This window comes from Convolutriloba macropyga, chromosome 1 (genome assembly GCF_964194025.1).
Source record: "Convolutriloba macropyga chromosome 1, txConMacr16.3, whole genome shotgun sequence".
Classification (NCBI taxonomy): domain Eukaryota; kingdom Metazoa; phylum Xenacoelomorpha; order Acoela; family Convolutidae; genus Convolutriloba; species Convolutriloba macropyga.
The window spans coordinates 42992236-43009012 of record NC_134468.1 but is presented as its reverse complement, the minus strand read 5'-3'; positions in this window follow the sequence as shown (position 1 = coordinate 43009012).

The window sequence follows — 16777 nt, the reverse complement described above, 5'->3', positions numbered from 1 at the left end:
TGTTTCCATAAATTAGTATAGTTGCCTTTTCGCACTTAGGGTAATTTTCTTTTCCTTGTTGTTTTTCCAAAGTGGAACAAACCACTAATTAGATAAAAAAGAACGCAATAACGAAATATCTCAATAAAATACTCCGATATAAAATACTCCGTTCAAGAGCTTAACTTATTAAAAAACTGTAAAAAAATACTTAACCAAGCAGACACAGCATCAAAACTGAAGCTTCGGTTTAGAACTTCTGAAAAACCGCTAACACATACAAAATCTATGCAGCAAAAAAATTAAACTCATACAAAAGGACACCTTACACGCAAAACAAAGTCAGGGGACAAAAAGTCAAAACGATTTCCCAAATAAAAAAAACCAGGCATTATCAAAAACGTAACAAATCATTGCGTAGACAATTGAACAAAATAAATGTAAAGGTAGAATCAGTTAAAAAACCAGCAATTAAAAAAACAATTGGCAGTTTTTCAATAATCAATTTCCTCAACCGTAGCTCAGTAAACTGTCTCCATAACTTAGCATACGTTTTTTTCGCACTTAGGTGCTTCTTTTTTCAGTCACAGCCAGTAACACGTGAATAGCATATAAACATTGGAGGCACACTATTTTTTGGACAATTATTGTAATCCCATCTTTTTTTCAAAAATGAAACAAGACCACTAATTAGATTGCCAAAAGAACGCACTAACGAAATATCCCAATCACCAAAACTTCTATATAAAAAACACCGCTCAAGTGCTTAACATTTTGAAACACAGAAAGCAATACTTACAACCAAGTAGACACAGCATCAAAACTGATGCTTGTTTAGAACTTCTGAAAAAGCACAAACACACAAAAAATCTATGCAGCGAAAAACTTAAACTCTTACAAAAGGAAACAGTACACGCAAAACAAAGTCAGTTGACAAAAAGGCAATATTTCCCAATAAAAATACCATGCATTATCAGAAACGTAACAAATCATTGCGTAGACATTTGAGTGCACAGCTCAAAACGAGCATAGCGCTAAAAGTCAACGCTTCAAACCAAATGCCTGTCATCAAAGAACAATATAAAAGTACGATAGAATCAATTCAAAAATTAGCAATTAAAAAAATAAGATCTTCAATAAAAAATTTCCTCAACCGTAGCGCAGGATACTGTTTCCATAAATTAGTATAGTTGCTTTTTCGCACTTAGGGTAATTTTCTTTTCCTTGTTGTTTTTCCAAAGTGGAACAAACCACTAATTAGATAAAAAAGAACGCAATAACGAAATATCTCAATAAAATACTCCGATATAAAGTACTCCGTTCAAGAGCTTAACTTATTAAAAAACTGTAAAAAAAATACTTAACCAAGCAGACACAGCATCAGAACTGATGCTTCGGTTTAGAACTTCTGAAAAACTGCTAACACATACAAAATCTATGCAGCAAAAAAAAATTAAACTCATACACAAGGACACCTTAAACGCAAAACAAAGTCAGGGGACAAAAAGTCAAAACGATTTCCCAAATAAAAATACCAGGCATTATCAAAAACGTAACAAATCATTGCGTAGACAATTGAACAAATTAAATGTTAAGGTAGAATCAGTTAAAAAACCAGCAAATAAAAAAACACTTGGCAGTTTTTCAATAATCAATTTCCTCAACCGTAGCTCAGTAAACTGTCTCCATAACTTAGCATACGTTTTTTTCGCACTTAGGTGCTTCTTTTTTCAGTCACAGCCAGTAACACGTAAATAGCATATAAAAATTGGAGGCACTCTATTTTTGGGACAATTATTGTAATCCCATCTTTTTTTCAAAAATGAAACAAGACCACTAATTAGATTGCCAAAAGAACGCACTAACGAAATATCCCAATCACCAAAACTTCTATATAAAAAACACCGCTCAAGTGCTTAACATTTTGAAACACAGAAAGCAATACTTACAACCAAGTAGACACAGCATCAAAACTGATGCTTGTTTAGAACTTCTGAAAAAGCACAAACACACACAAAATCTATGCAGCGAAAAATTTAAACTCTTACAAAAGGAAACAGTACACGCAAAACAAAGTCAGTTGACAAAAAGGCAATATTTCCCCAATAAAAATACAATGCATTATCAGAAACGTAACAAATCATTGCGTAGACATTTGAGTGCACAGCTCAAAACGAGCATAGCGCTAAAAGTCAACGCTTCAAACCAAATGCCTGTCATCACAGAACAGTATAAGTGTAAGGTAGAATCAATTCAAAAATTAGCAATTAAAAAAATAAGATCTTCAATAAAAAAATTTCCTCAACTGTAGCGCAGGATACTGTTTCCATAAATTAGTATAGTTGCTTTTTCGCACTTAGGGTAATTTTCTTTTCCTTGTTGTTTTTCCAAAGTGGAACAAACCACTAATTAGATAAAAAAGAGCGCAATAACAAAATATCTCAATAAAATACTCCGATATAAAATACTCCGTTCAAGAGCTTAACTTATTAAAAAACTGTAAAAAATACTTAACCAAGCAGACACAGCATCAAAACTGAAGCTTCGGTTTAGAACTTCTGAAAAACCGCTAAGACATACAAAATCTATGCAGCAAAAAAAATTAAACTCATACAAAAGGACACCTTACACGCAAAACAAAGTCAGGGGACAAAAAGTCAAAACGATTTCCCAAATAAAAATACCAGGCATTATCAAAAACGTAACAAATCATTGCGTAGACAATTGAACAAAATAAATGTAAAGGTAGAATCAGTTAAAAAACCAGCAATTAAAAAAACAATTGGCAGTTTTTCAATAATCAATTTCCTCAACCGTAGCTCAGTAAACTGTCTCCATAACTTAGCATACGTTTTTTTCGCACTTAGGTGCTTCTTTTTTCAGTCACAGCCAGTAACACGTGAATAGCATATAAACATTGGAGGCACTCTATTTTTGGGACAATTATTGTAATCCCATCTTTTTTTCAAAAATGAAACAAGACCACTAATTAGATTGCCAAAAGAACGCACTAACGAAATATCCCAATCACCAAAACTTCTATATAAAAAACACCGCTCAAGTGCTTAACATTTTGAAACACAGAAAGCAATACTTACAACCAAGTAGACACAGCATCAAAACTGATGCTTGTTTAGAACTTCTGAAAAAGCACAAACACACACAAAATCTATGCAGCGAAAAATTTAAACTCTTACAAAAGGAAACAGTACACGCAAAACAAAGTCAGTTGACAAAAAGGCAATATTTCCCCAATAAAAATACCATGCATTATCAGAAACGTAACAAATCATTGCGTAGACATTTGAGTGCACAGCTCAAAACGAGCATAGCGCTAAAAGTCAACGCTTCAAACCAAATGCCTGTCATCACAGAAAAATATAAGTGTAAGATAGAATCAATTCAAAAATTAGCAATTAAAAAAATAAGATCTTCAATATAGTTGCTTTTTCGCACTTAGGTTTTTCCAAAGTGGAACAAACCACTAATTAGATAAAAAAGAACGCAATAACGAAATATCTCAATAAAATACTCCGTTCAAGAGCTTAACTTATTAAAAAAACTGTAAAAAATACTTAACCAAGCAGACACAGCATCAAAACTGAAGCTTCGGTTTAGAACTTCTGAAAAACCGCTAACACATACAAAATCTATGCAGCAAAAAAAAAATTAAACTCATACAAAAGGACACCTTACACGCAAAACAAAGTCAGGGGACAAAAAGTCAAAACGATTTCCCAAATAAAAATACCAGGCATTATCAAAAACGTAACAAATCATTGCGTAGACATTTGAACAATATAAATGTAAAGGTAGAATCAGTTAAAAACCAGCAATTAAAAAAAACAATTGGCATTTTTTCAATAAACAATTTCCTTAACCGTAGCTCAGTGAACTGTCTCCATAACTTAGCATAATTGTTTTTCGCACTTAGATGCTTCTTTTTTCAGTCACAGCCAGTAACACGTCAATGGCATATACACATTGGAGGCACTCTATTTTTGAGACAATTATTGTAATCCCGTCTTTTTTCAAAAATGAAACACGACCACTAATTAGATTGCGAAAAGAACGCACTAATGAAATATCGCAATCACCAAAACTCCTATGTAAAAAACACCGCTCAAGTGCTTAACATTTTGAAAAACAGAAAACAATACTTAAAACCAAGCAGACACAGCATCAAAACTGATGCTTCAGTTTAGAACTTCTGAAAAAGCACAAACAAACACAAAATCTATGCAGCAAAAAATTTAAACTCTTACAAAAGCAAACAGTACACGCAAAACAAAGTCAGTTGACAAAAAGGCAATAATATTTCCCCAATAAAAATACCATGCATTCTCAGAAACGTAACAAATCATTGCGTAGACATTTGAGTGCGCAGATCAAAACGAGCATTGAGCTTAAAGTAAACGCCTCAAAACAAATGCCTTTCATCACAGAACAATATAAAAGTAAAGGTAGAATCAATTAAAAAATTAGCAATTAAAATAAAACAATTAGCCGTTTTTCAAAAAACAATTTCCACATTCGTAGCTCAGTAAACTGTCTCCATAACTTAGCATAATTGTTTTTCGCACTTAGGTGCTTCTTTTTTCAGTCACAGCCAGTAACACGTCAATGGCATATAAACATTGGAGGCACTCTATTTTTGAGACAATTATTGTAATCCCGTCTTTTTTCAAAAATGAAATAAGACCACTAATTAGATTGCGAAAAGAACGCACTAACGAAATATCCCAATCACCAAAACTCCAAGTAGACACAGCACCAAAACTGATGCTTCAGTTTAGAACTTCTAAAAAAGCAAAAACACAAACAAAAGCCTTGCAGAACAAAATTTGAACTTCTACAAGAGGACAAAAAAACGCAAAACAAAGTCAGTTGACAAAAAGGCAGTAATTTTTCCCCAATAATAAAACCAGGCATTATCAGAAACTTAACAAATTATTGCGTAGACATTTGAGTGCCTGCTCAAAACGAGCATTGCGCTAAATTCAACGCCTCAAACCAAATGCCTGTCATCACAGAACAATATAAATGTAAAGCGAGATTCAATTTAAAAAAATTAGCAATTAAAAAAATTAGCAGGTTTTCATAAAACAATTTCCTCAACCGTAGCGCAGGAAACTGTCCCCATTACTTAGCATAGTCGTTTTTTCGCACTTAGGGTGCTTTTATTTTCAGGCAAAGCCGGTAAAACGTCAATGACATATAACCACTGTAGGCACTCTGTTTGGGACAATTAATGTAATCCGCGTCATTTTATCAAAAATGAAACAAACCACTAATTAGATTGTTAAAAGAGCGCATTAACGAAATATCCCAATCACCAACACTCCGATATAAAACACTCCGTTCAAGTGCTTAACATTTTAAAAAACAGTAAACAATACTTACAACCAAGTAGAAAGCATCAAAACTGATGCTTCGGTTTAGAACTTCTGAAAAAACACAAACACATACAAAATCTATGCAGAAAAAAATTGAAACTCTTCCAAAAGGAAAAAGTACACGCAAAACAAAGTCAGGTGACAAAAAGTCAAACCTATTTCCCAAATAAAAACACCAGGCATTATCAAAAACGTAACAAATCATTGCGTAGACATTTGAACAATATAAATGTAAAGGTAGAATCAATTAAAAAACCAGCAATTAAAAAACACAATTGGCAGTTTTTCAATAAACAATTTCCTCAACCGTAGCACAGTAAACTCTCTCCATAACTTAGCATAGTTGTTTTTCGCACTTAGGTGCCTCTTTTTCAGTCACAGCCAGTAACACGTCAATGGCATATAAACGTTGGAGGCACTCTATTCTTGGGACAATTACTGTAATCCCGTCTTTTTTCAAAAATGAAACAAGACCACTAAATAGATTGCGAAAAGAACGCACTAACGAAATATCCCAATCACCAAAACTCCTATATAAAAAACACCGCTCAAGTGTTCAACATTTTGAAAAACAGAAAACAATACTTACAACCAAGTAGACACAGCATCAAAACTGAAGCTTCAGTTTAGAAAATCTGAAAAAACACAAACACACACAAAATCCTTGCAGAACAAAATTTGAACTTCTACAAGAGGACAAAGTAAACGCAAAACAAAGTTAGGTGACAAACAGGCAATAATTTTTCCCCAATAAAAATACCAGGCATTATCATTGCGTAGACATTTGAGTGCCTGCTCAAAACGAGCATTGCGCTAAAAGTCAACGCCTCAAACCAAATGCCTGTCATCACAGAACAATATAAATGTAAAGATAGATTCAATTTAAAAATAGCAATTAAAAAAATTATCAGGTTTTCAAAAAACATTTTCCTCATCCGTAGAGCAGGAAAATGTCCCCATTACATAGCATAGTCGTTTTTTCGCACTTAGGGTGCTTTTCCTTTCAGGCAAAGCCAGTAAAACGTCAATGACATATAACTACTGTGGGCACTCTTTTTGGGACAATTATTGTAATCGGCGTCATTTTATTAAAAATGAAACAAACCACTAATTAGATTGTTAAAAGAGCGCATTAACGAAATATCCCAATCACCAATAAAATACTCCGTTCAAGTGCTTAACATTTTAAAAAACAGAAAACAATACTTACAACCAAGTAGACAGCATCAAAACTGATGCTTCGGTTTAGAACTTCTGAAAAAGCACAAACACACAAAATCTATGCAGCAAAAAATTGAAACTCTTCCAAAAGGAAAAAGTACACGCAAAACAGTCAGGTGACAAAAAGTCAAACCTATTTCCCAAATAAAACACCAGGCATTATCAAAAACGTAACAAATCATTGCGTAGACATTTGAACAATATAAATGTAAAGGTAGAATCAATTAAAAAACCAGCAATTAAAAAACACAATTGGCAGTTTTTCAATAAACAATTTCCTCAACCGTAGCACAGTAAACTGTCTCCATAACTTAGCATAGTTGTTTTTCGCACTTAGGTGCTTCTTTTTTCAGTCAAAGCCAGTAACACGTCAATGGCATATAAACATTGGAGGCACTCTATTTTTGGGACAATTATTGTAATCCGGTCTTTTATCAAAAATGAAACAAGACCACTAATTAGATTACGAAAAGAACGCACCAACGAAATATCCCAATCACCAAAACTCCAAGTAGAAACAGCGTCAAAACTGATTCTTCAGTTTAGAACTTCTGAAAAAGCACAAACACATACAAAATCCTTGCAGAACAGAATTTGAACTTCTACAAGAGGACAAAAAAACGCAAAACAAAGTCAGGTGACAAAAAGGCAAAAATTTTTCCCCAATAATAAAACCAGGCATTATCAGAAACTTAACAAATTGTTGCGTAGACATTTGAGTGCCTGCTCAAAACGAGCATTGCGCTAAATTCAACGCCTCAAACCAAATGCCTGTCATCACAGAACAATATAAATGTAAAGCCAGATTCAATTTAAAAAAATTAGCAATTAAAAAAATTAGCAGGTTTTCAAAAAACAATTTCCTCAACCTTAGCACAGTAAACTGTCTCCATAACTTAGCATAGTTGTTTTTCGCACTTAGGTGCTTCTTTTTTCAGTCACAGCCAGTAACACGTCAATGGCATATAAACGTTGGAGGCACTCTATTTTTGGGTCAATTATTGTAATCCCGTCTTTTTTCAAAAATGAAACAAGACCACTAAATAGATTGCGAAAAGAACGCACTAACGAAATATCCCAATCACCAAAACGCCTATATAAAAAACACCGCTCAAGTGTTCAACATTTTGAAAAACAGAAAACAATACTTACAACCAAGTAGACACAGCATCAAAACTGAAGCTTCAGTTTAGAAGATCTGAAAAAACCCAAACACATACAAAATCCTTGCAGAACAAAATTTGAGATTCTACAAGAGGACAAAGTAAACGCAAAACAAAGTCAGTTGACAAAAAGGCAATAATATTTCCCCAATAAAAATACCATGCATTCTCAGAAACGTAACAAATCATTGCGTAGACATTTGAGTGCACAGACCAAAACGAGCATTGAGCTTAAAGTAAACGCCTCAAAACAAATGCCTTTCATCACAGAACAATATAAAAGTAAAGGTAGAATCAATTAAAAAATTAGCAATTAAAATAAAACAATTAGCCGTTTTTCAAAAACAATTTCCACATTCGTAGCTCAGTAAACTGTCTCCATAACTTAGCATAATTGTTATTCAAACTTAGGTGCTTCTTTTTTCAGTCACAGCCAGTAACACATCAATGGCATATAAACATTGGACGCACTCTGTTTTTGAGACAATTATTGTAATCCCGTCTTTTTTCAAAAATGAAATAAGACCACTAATTAGATTGCGAAAAGAACGCACTAACGAAATATCCCAATCACCAAAACTCCAAGTAGACACAGCACCAAAACTGATGCTTCAGTTTAGAACTTCTAAAAAAGCAAAAACACAAACAAAAGCCTTGCAGAACAAAATTTGAACTTCTACAAGAGGACAAAAAAAACGCAAAACAAAGTCAGGTGACAAAAAGGCAGTAATTTTTCCCCAATAATAAAACCAGGCATTATCAGAAACTTAACAAACTATTGCGTAGACATTTGAGTGCCTGCTCAAAACGAGCAGTGCGCTAAATTCAACGCCTCAAACCAAATGCCTGTCATCACAGAACAATATAAATGTAAAGCGAGATTCAATTTAAAAAAATTAGCAATTAAAAAAATTAGCAGGTTTTCATAAAACAATTTCCTCAACCGTAGCGCAGGAAACTGTCCCCATTACTTAGCATAGTCGTTTTTTCGCACTTAGGGTGCTTTTCTTTTCCGGCAAAGCCGGTAAAACGTCAATGACATATAACCACTGTAGGCACTCTGTTTGGGACAATTATTGTAATCCGCGTCATTTTATCAAAAATGAAACAAACCACTAATTAGATTGTTAAAAGAGCGCATTAACGAAATATCCCAATCGCCAACACTCCGATATAAAATACTCCGTTCAAGTGCTTAACATTTTAAAAAAAAGTAAATAATACTTACAACCAAGTAGACAGCATCAAAACTGATGCTTCGGTTTAGAACTTCTGAAAAAACAAACACATACAAAATCTATGCAGAAAAAAATTGAAACTCTTCCAAAAGGGAAAAGTACACGCAAAACAAAGTCAGGTGACAAAAAGTCAAACCTATTTCCCAAATAAAAACACCAGGCATTATCAAAAACGTAACATTATTGCGTAGACATTTGAACAATATAAATGTAAAGGTAGAATCAATTAAAAAACCAGCAATTAAAAAACACAATTGACAGTTTTTCAATAAACAATTTCCTCAACCGTAGCACAGTAAACTGTCTCCATAACTTAGCATAGTTGTTTTTCGCACTTAGGTGCCTCTTTTTCAGTCACAGCCAGTAACACGTCAATGGCATATAAACGTTGGAGGCACTCTATTCTTGGGACAATTATTGTAATCCCGTCTTTTTTCAAAAATGAAACAAGACCACTAAATAGATTGCGAAAAGAACGCACTAACGAAATATCCCAATCACCAAAACTCCTATATAAAAAACACCGCTCAAGTGTTCAACATTTTGAAAAACAGAAAACAATACTTACAACCAAGTAGACACAGCATCAAAACTGAAGCTTCAGTTTAGAAGATCTGAAAAAACACAAACACACACAAAATCCTTGCAGAACAAAATTTGAACTTCTACAAGAGGACAAAGTAAACGCAAAACAAAGTTCGGTGACAAACAGGCAATAATTTTTCCCCAATAAAAATACCAGGCATTATCATTGCGTAGACATTTGAGTGCCTGCTCAAAACGAGCATTGCGCTAAAAGTCAACGCCTCAAACCAAATGCCTGTCATCACAGAACAATATAAATGTAAAGATAGATTCAATTTAAAAAAAATAGCAATTAAAAAAATTATCAGGTTTTCAAAAAACATTTTCCTCATCCGTAGCGCAGGAAAATGTCCCCATTACTTAGCATAGTCGTTCTTTCGCACTTAGGGTGCTTTTCCTTTCAGGCAAAGCCAGTAAAACGTCAATGACATATAACCACTGTAGGCACTCTGTTTGGGACAATTAATGTAATCCGCGTCATTTTATCAAAAATGAAACAAACCACTAATTAGATTGTTAAAAGAGCGCATTAACGAAATATCCCAATCACCAATAAAATACTCCGTTCAAGTGCTTAACAGTTTAAAAAACAGAAAACAATACTTACAACCAAGTAGACAGCATCAAAACTGATGCTTCAGTTTAGAACTTCTGAAAAAGCACAAACACACAAAATCTATGCAGCAAAAAATTTGAAACTCTTCCAAAAGGAAAAAGTACACGCAAAACAGTCAGGTGACAAAAAGTCAAACCTATTTCCCAAATAAAACACCAGGCATTATCAAAAACGTAACAAATCATTGCGTAGGAATTTGAACAATATAAATGTAAAGATAGAATCAATTAAAAAACCAGCAATTAAAAAACACAATTGGCAGTTTTTCAATAAACAATTTCCTCAACCGTAGCACAGTAAACTGTCTCCATAACTTAGCATAGTTGTTTTTCGCACTTAGGTGCTTCTTTTTTCAGTCAAAGCCAGTAACACGTCAATGGCATATAAACATTGGAGGCACTCTATTTTTGGGACAATTATTGTAATCCCGTCTTTTATCAAAAATGAAACAAGACCACTAATTAGATTATGAAAAGAACGCACTAACGAAATATCCCAATCACCAAAACTCCTATATAAAAAACACCGCTCAAGTGTTCAACATTTTGAAAAACAGAAAACAATACTTACAACCAAGTAGACACAGCATCAAAACTGAAGCTTCAGTTTAGAAGATCTGAAAAAGCACAAACACATACAAAATCCTTGCAGAACAAAATTTGAACTTCTACAAGAGGACAAAAAAACGCAAAACAAAGTCAGGTGACAAAAAAGCAATAATTTTTCCCCAATAATAAAACCAGGCATTATCAGAAACTTAACAAATTGTTGCGTAGACATTTGAGTGCCTGCTCAAAACGAGCATTGCGCTAAATTCAACGCCTCAAACCAAATGCCTGTCATCACAGAACAATATAAATGTAAAGCTAGATTCAATTTAAAAAAATTAGCAATTAAAAAAATTAGCAGGTTTTCAAAAAACAATTTCCTCAACCTTAGCACAGTAAACTGTCTCCATAACTTAGCATAGTTGTTTTTCGCACTTAGGTGCCTCTTTTTCAGTCACAGCCAGTAACACGTCAATGGCATATAAACGTTGGAGGCACTCTATTTTTGGGACAATTATTGTAATCCCGTTTTTTTTTCAAAAATGAAACAAGACCACTAATTAGATTGCGAAAATAACGCACTAACGAAATATCCCAATCACCAAAACTTCTATATAAAAAACACCGCTCAAGTGCTTAACATTTTGAAACACAGAAAGCAATACTTACAACCAAGTAGACACAGCATCAAAACTGATGCTTCAGTTCAGAACTTCTGAAAAAGCACAAACACATACAAAATCTTGGCAGAACAAAACTTGAACTCTTACAAAGGGACACAGTAGAGGCAAAACAAAGTCAGGTGACAAAAAGGCAATAATATTTCCACAATAAAAATACCATGCATTATCAGAAACGTAACAAATTATTGCGTAGAATATAAGCACTGTACTCAGTCTCTGTTTTGAGACAATTATTGTAATCCTCGTCGTTTTCCAAAAGTGAAAAAAATCACAAACTAGATTGATATGAACGCAATAAATAAATATCTCAATCAGAAAACTCTGGTATAAAACACGCCGTTCAGATGCTTAACAAATTAAAAAACTGTAAACAATACTTACAACCAAGTAGACACAGCAGCAAAACTGATGCTTCTGTTTAGAAATTCTGGAAAACCAGGAACACATACAAAGCTTATGCAGCAAAAAATTTAAACTCTTACAAAAGGACACAGTACACGCAAAACAATGTCAGGTGACAAAAAGGCAATATTTCCCCAATAAAAATACCAGGCATTATCAGAAACTTAACAAATAATTGCGTAGACATTTGAGCTCAAAACGTGCATTGCGCTGAAAGTCAACGCCCCAAACCAAATGCCTGTCATCACAGAACAATATAAATGTAAAGGTAGAATCAATTAAAACATTAACAATTAAAAAACATTCGCAGATTTCCAATAAACAATCATCTCAACCGTACCGCAGGAAACTGTCTCCATAACTAAGCGTAGTTGTTTTTTCTCACTTAGGGTTCTTTTCTTTTCAGGCAAAGCCAATTAAATGTCAATGGAATATAAGCACTGTACGCACTCTCTGTTTAGGGACAATTATTATAATCCTCGTCGTATTTCAAAAGTGAAAAAAAAACCATAAACTAGATTAAAAGGAAGGCAATAAAGAAATATCTCAATCAAAAAACTGTTGTAAAATTGTAAACAATACTTACAACAAAGTAGACACAGCAGCAAAACTGATGGTTTGGTTCTGAAACCGAAACTTCTGAAAAAGCACGAACACATACAAAATGCTTGCAGCACAAAAATTAAACTTTTACAAAAGGACACAGTACACGCAAAACAAAGTCAGGTGACAAAACGGCAATAATATTTCCCCAATAAAAATACCAGGCATTATCAGAAACTTAACAATTCATTGCGTAGACATTTGAGTGCACAGCCCAACACGAGCATTGCGCTTAAATTAAACGCCTCAAAACAAATGCCTTTCATCACAGAACAATATAAATGTAAAGGTAGAATCAATTAAAAAATTAGCAATTAAAATAAAACAATTAGCCGTTTTTCAAAAAACAATTTCCACATTCGTAGCGCAGGAAATTGTCTCCATAACTTAGAATAGTTGTTTTTTCGCACTTAGGGTGCTTTCCTTTTCAGGTAAAGCCAATAAAATGTCAATGGAATATAAGATCTGTACGCACTCTCTATTTTGGAACAATTATTGTAATCCTTGTCGTTTTTCAAAACTAAAAAAACACAAACTAGATTGAAAAAACCGCAATAAAGAAATATCAATCAGAAAAATCTGGTATAAAATACTCCGTTCAAGTGCTTAACACCTTAAAAAACTGTAAACAATACTTAAAATCAAGTAGACACAGCAGCAAAACTGAAACTTCCGTTTAGAAATTCTGAAAAAGAAAACACATACAAAATCTATGCAGCACAAAAATTGAACTCTTACAAAAGGACACAGTACACGCAAAACAAAGTCAAGTGACAAAAAGGCAAAAATATTTCCCCAATAAAAACACCAAGCATTATCAGAAAAGTAACAAATCATTGCGTAGACATTTGAGTGCACAGCAAAAACCGAGCATCGCGCTAAAAGTCAACCCCTCAAACCAAATGCCTGTCATCACAGAACAATATTAATGTAAAGGTAGAATCAATTAAAAAAATTGCAATTAAAAAAACAATTAGCCGTTTTTCAATAAACAATTTCCTCAACCGTAGCGCAGGAAACTGTCTCCATAACTTGGCATAGTTGATCTTTCGCACTTAGGTGCTTCTCTTTTCAGGCACCGTCAGTAAAATGTCAATGGCACATAAACATTGTAGGCACTCACTGTTTTTGGTACAATTATTGTAATCCCGTCATTTTTCAAAACTGAAACAAGACCACTAATTAGATTGTGAAAAGAACGCATTAATGAAACATTCCAAACACCAAAACTCCGATATAAAATACACCGTTCAAGTGCTTAACATTTTAAAATACAGTAACAACGCTTACAACCAAGTAGACACAGCATCAAAACTGATGCTTCGGTTTAAAACTTTTGAAAAAGCACAAACACATACAAAATACTTGCAGAACAAATTTGAACTCTTACAAAAGGACACAGTACACGCAAAACAAAGTCAGTTGACAAAAGGGCAATAATCATTCTCCAATAAAAATACCAGGCATTATCCGAAACTTAACAAATTATTGCGTAGACATTTGAGTGCCTGCTCAAAACGAGCATTGCGCTAAATCCAACGCCTCAAACAAAATGCCTGTCATCACAGAACAATATGAATGTAAAGGTAGAATCAATTTAAAAAAAATGCAATCAAAGAAACAATTAGCCGTTTTTCAATAAACAATTTCCTCAACCGAAGCGCAAGAAATTGTCTCCATAACTTAGTATAGTTGATTTTCCGCACTTAGGTGCTTCTCTTTTCAGGCACAGTCAGTAAAATGTCAATGGCATATAAACATTGTAGGCACTCTGTTTTTGGGAAAATTATTGTAATCCCGTCATTTTTCAAAAGTGAAACAAGACCACTAATTATATTGTGAAAAGAACGCATTAATGAAACATCCCAAACATCAAAACTCCGATACAAAATACACCGTTCAAGTGCTTAACATTTTAAAATACAGTAGCAACGCTTACAACCAAGTAGACACAGCATCAAAACTAATGCTTCGGTTTAAAACTTTTGAAAAAGCACAAACAGATACAAAATACTTGCAGAACAAATTTGAACTCTGACAAAAGGACGCAGTACACGCAAAACAAAGTCAGTTGACAAAAGAGCAATAATATTTCCCCAATGAAAATACCAGGCATTATCCGAAACTTAACAAATCATTGCGTAGATATTTGAGTGCAAAAGCTCAAAACGAGCATTGCGCTTAAAGTCAACGCCTCAAGCCAAATGCCTGTCATTACAGAACAATATAAATGTTAAGGTAGAATCAATAAAAAAAATTAGCAATCAAAAAAACAATAAGCCCATTTTCAATAAACAGTTTCCTTAACCGTAGCGCAGGAAACTGTCTCCATAACTTCCCATAATTGTTTCTTCGAACTTAGGTGCTTCTCTATTCAGGCACAGCCAGTAAAACTTGAATGGCATATAACCATTGTAGGCACTCTGTTTGTGGGACAATTATTGTAATCCCGTCATTTTTCAAAAGTGAAACAAGACCAGTAAATAGATAGTGAACAGAACGCATTAACGAAATATCTCAATCACCAAAACTCCGATATAAATTACTCCGTTCAAGTGCTTGAAATTTTACAAAACAGTAAAGAATACTTACAACCAAGTAGACACAGTATCAAAACTGATGCTTTGGCTTAGAACTTCTGAAAACGATTTAAACTCTTACAAAAGGACACAGTACACGCAAAACAAAGTCAGGTGACAACACGGCAATAATATTTCCCCAATAAAAATACAGGCATTATAAGAAACTTAACAAATCATTGCGTAGATATTTGAGTGCACAACTCAAAACGATCATTGCGCTAAAAGTCAACGCCTCAAAACAAACGCCTGTCATCACAGAACAATATAAATGTTAAGGTAGAATCAATTAAAAAATTAGCAAGTTAAAAAACAATTAGCCGTTTTTCAATAGAAAATTTCCTAAACCTTAGCGCAGGGTCTCCATAACTTCGCATAGTTGTTTTTTCGAACTTAGGTGCTTCTCTATTCAGGCACAGCCAGTAAAACTTGAATGGCATATAAACATTGTAGGCACTCTCTGTTTGAGGAATAATTATTGTAATCCCGTCATTTTTCAAAAGTGAAACAAGACCACTAAATAGATTGTGAAAAGAACGCATTAACGAACTATCCCAATCACCGAAACTCCGATATGAAATACTCCGTTCGAGTGCTCAACATTAAAAAACAGTAAACAATACTTACAAACAAGTAGACACAGCATCAAAACTGAAGCTTCAGTTTAGAAGATCTGAAAAAACACAAACACACACAAAATCCTTGCAGAACAAAATTTGAACTTCTACAAGAGGACAAAGTAAACGCAAAACAAAGTTCGGTGACAAACAGGCAATAATTTTTCCCCAATAAAAATACCAGGCATTATCATTGCGTAGACATTTGAGTGCCTGCTCAAAACGAGCATTGCGCTAAAAGTCAACGCCTCAAACCAAATGCCTGTCATCACAGAACAATATAAATGTAAAGATAGATTCAATTTAAAAAAAATAGCAATTAAAAAAATTATCAGGTTTTCAAAAAACATTTTCCTCATCCGTAGCGCAGGAAAATGTCCCCATTACTTAGCATAGTCGTTCTTTCGCACTTAGGGTGCTTTTCCTTTCAGGCAAAGCCAATTAAATGTCAATGGCATATAACCACTACGCACTCTCCGTTTTAGGACAGTTATTGTAATCCTCGTCGTTTTTCAAAGATGAAACAAACCACTAATTATATTGAAGAGAACGCATAAACGAAATATCTCAATCAGAAAACTCCGATATAAAATACTCCGTTCAAGTGATAAACATTTTAAAAAACAGTAAACAATACTTACAACCAAGTAGACAGCATCAAAACTGATGCTTCGGTTTAGAACTTCTGAAAAAGCACAAACACATACAAAATCTATGCAGCGCAAAATTTAAACTCTCACAAAAGGACACAGTACAAGCAAAACAAAGCAAACCAAATGACTGTCATCACAGAACAATACAAATGTAAAAATAGAATCAATTAAAAAACAGCAGCTTTTCAATAAACTTCGACTATAGCGCAGGAAACTGTCTCTCTAATTTACCATATTTTTTCGCACTTAAGGTGCTTCTCTTTTCAAGCACAGCCAGTAACATGTCAATGGAATATGAGCACTGTACGCATTCTATTTTTGAGACAATTGTTGTAAACCTTGTCGTTTTTCAAAACTGAATCAAACCACTAATTATATTGAAAAGAACGCATAAACGAAATAACCCAATCAGAAAACACCGATGTAAAATACTCCGTTCATGTGAGAATCATTTTAAGAAACTGTAAACAATACTTACAACCAACTAAACACAG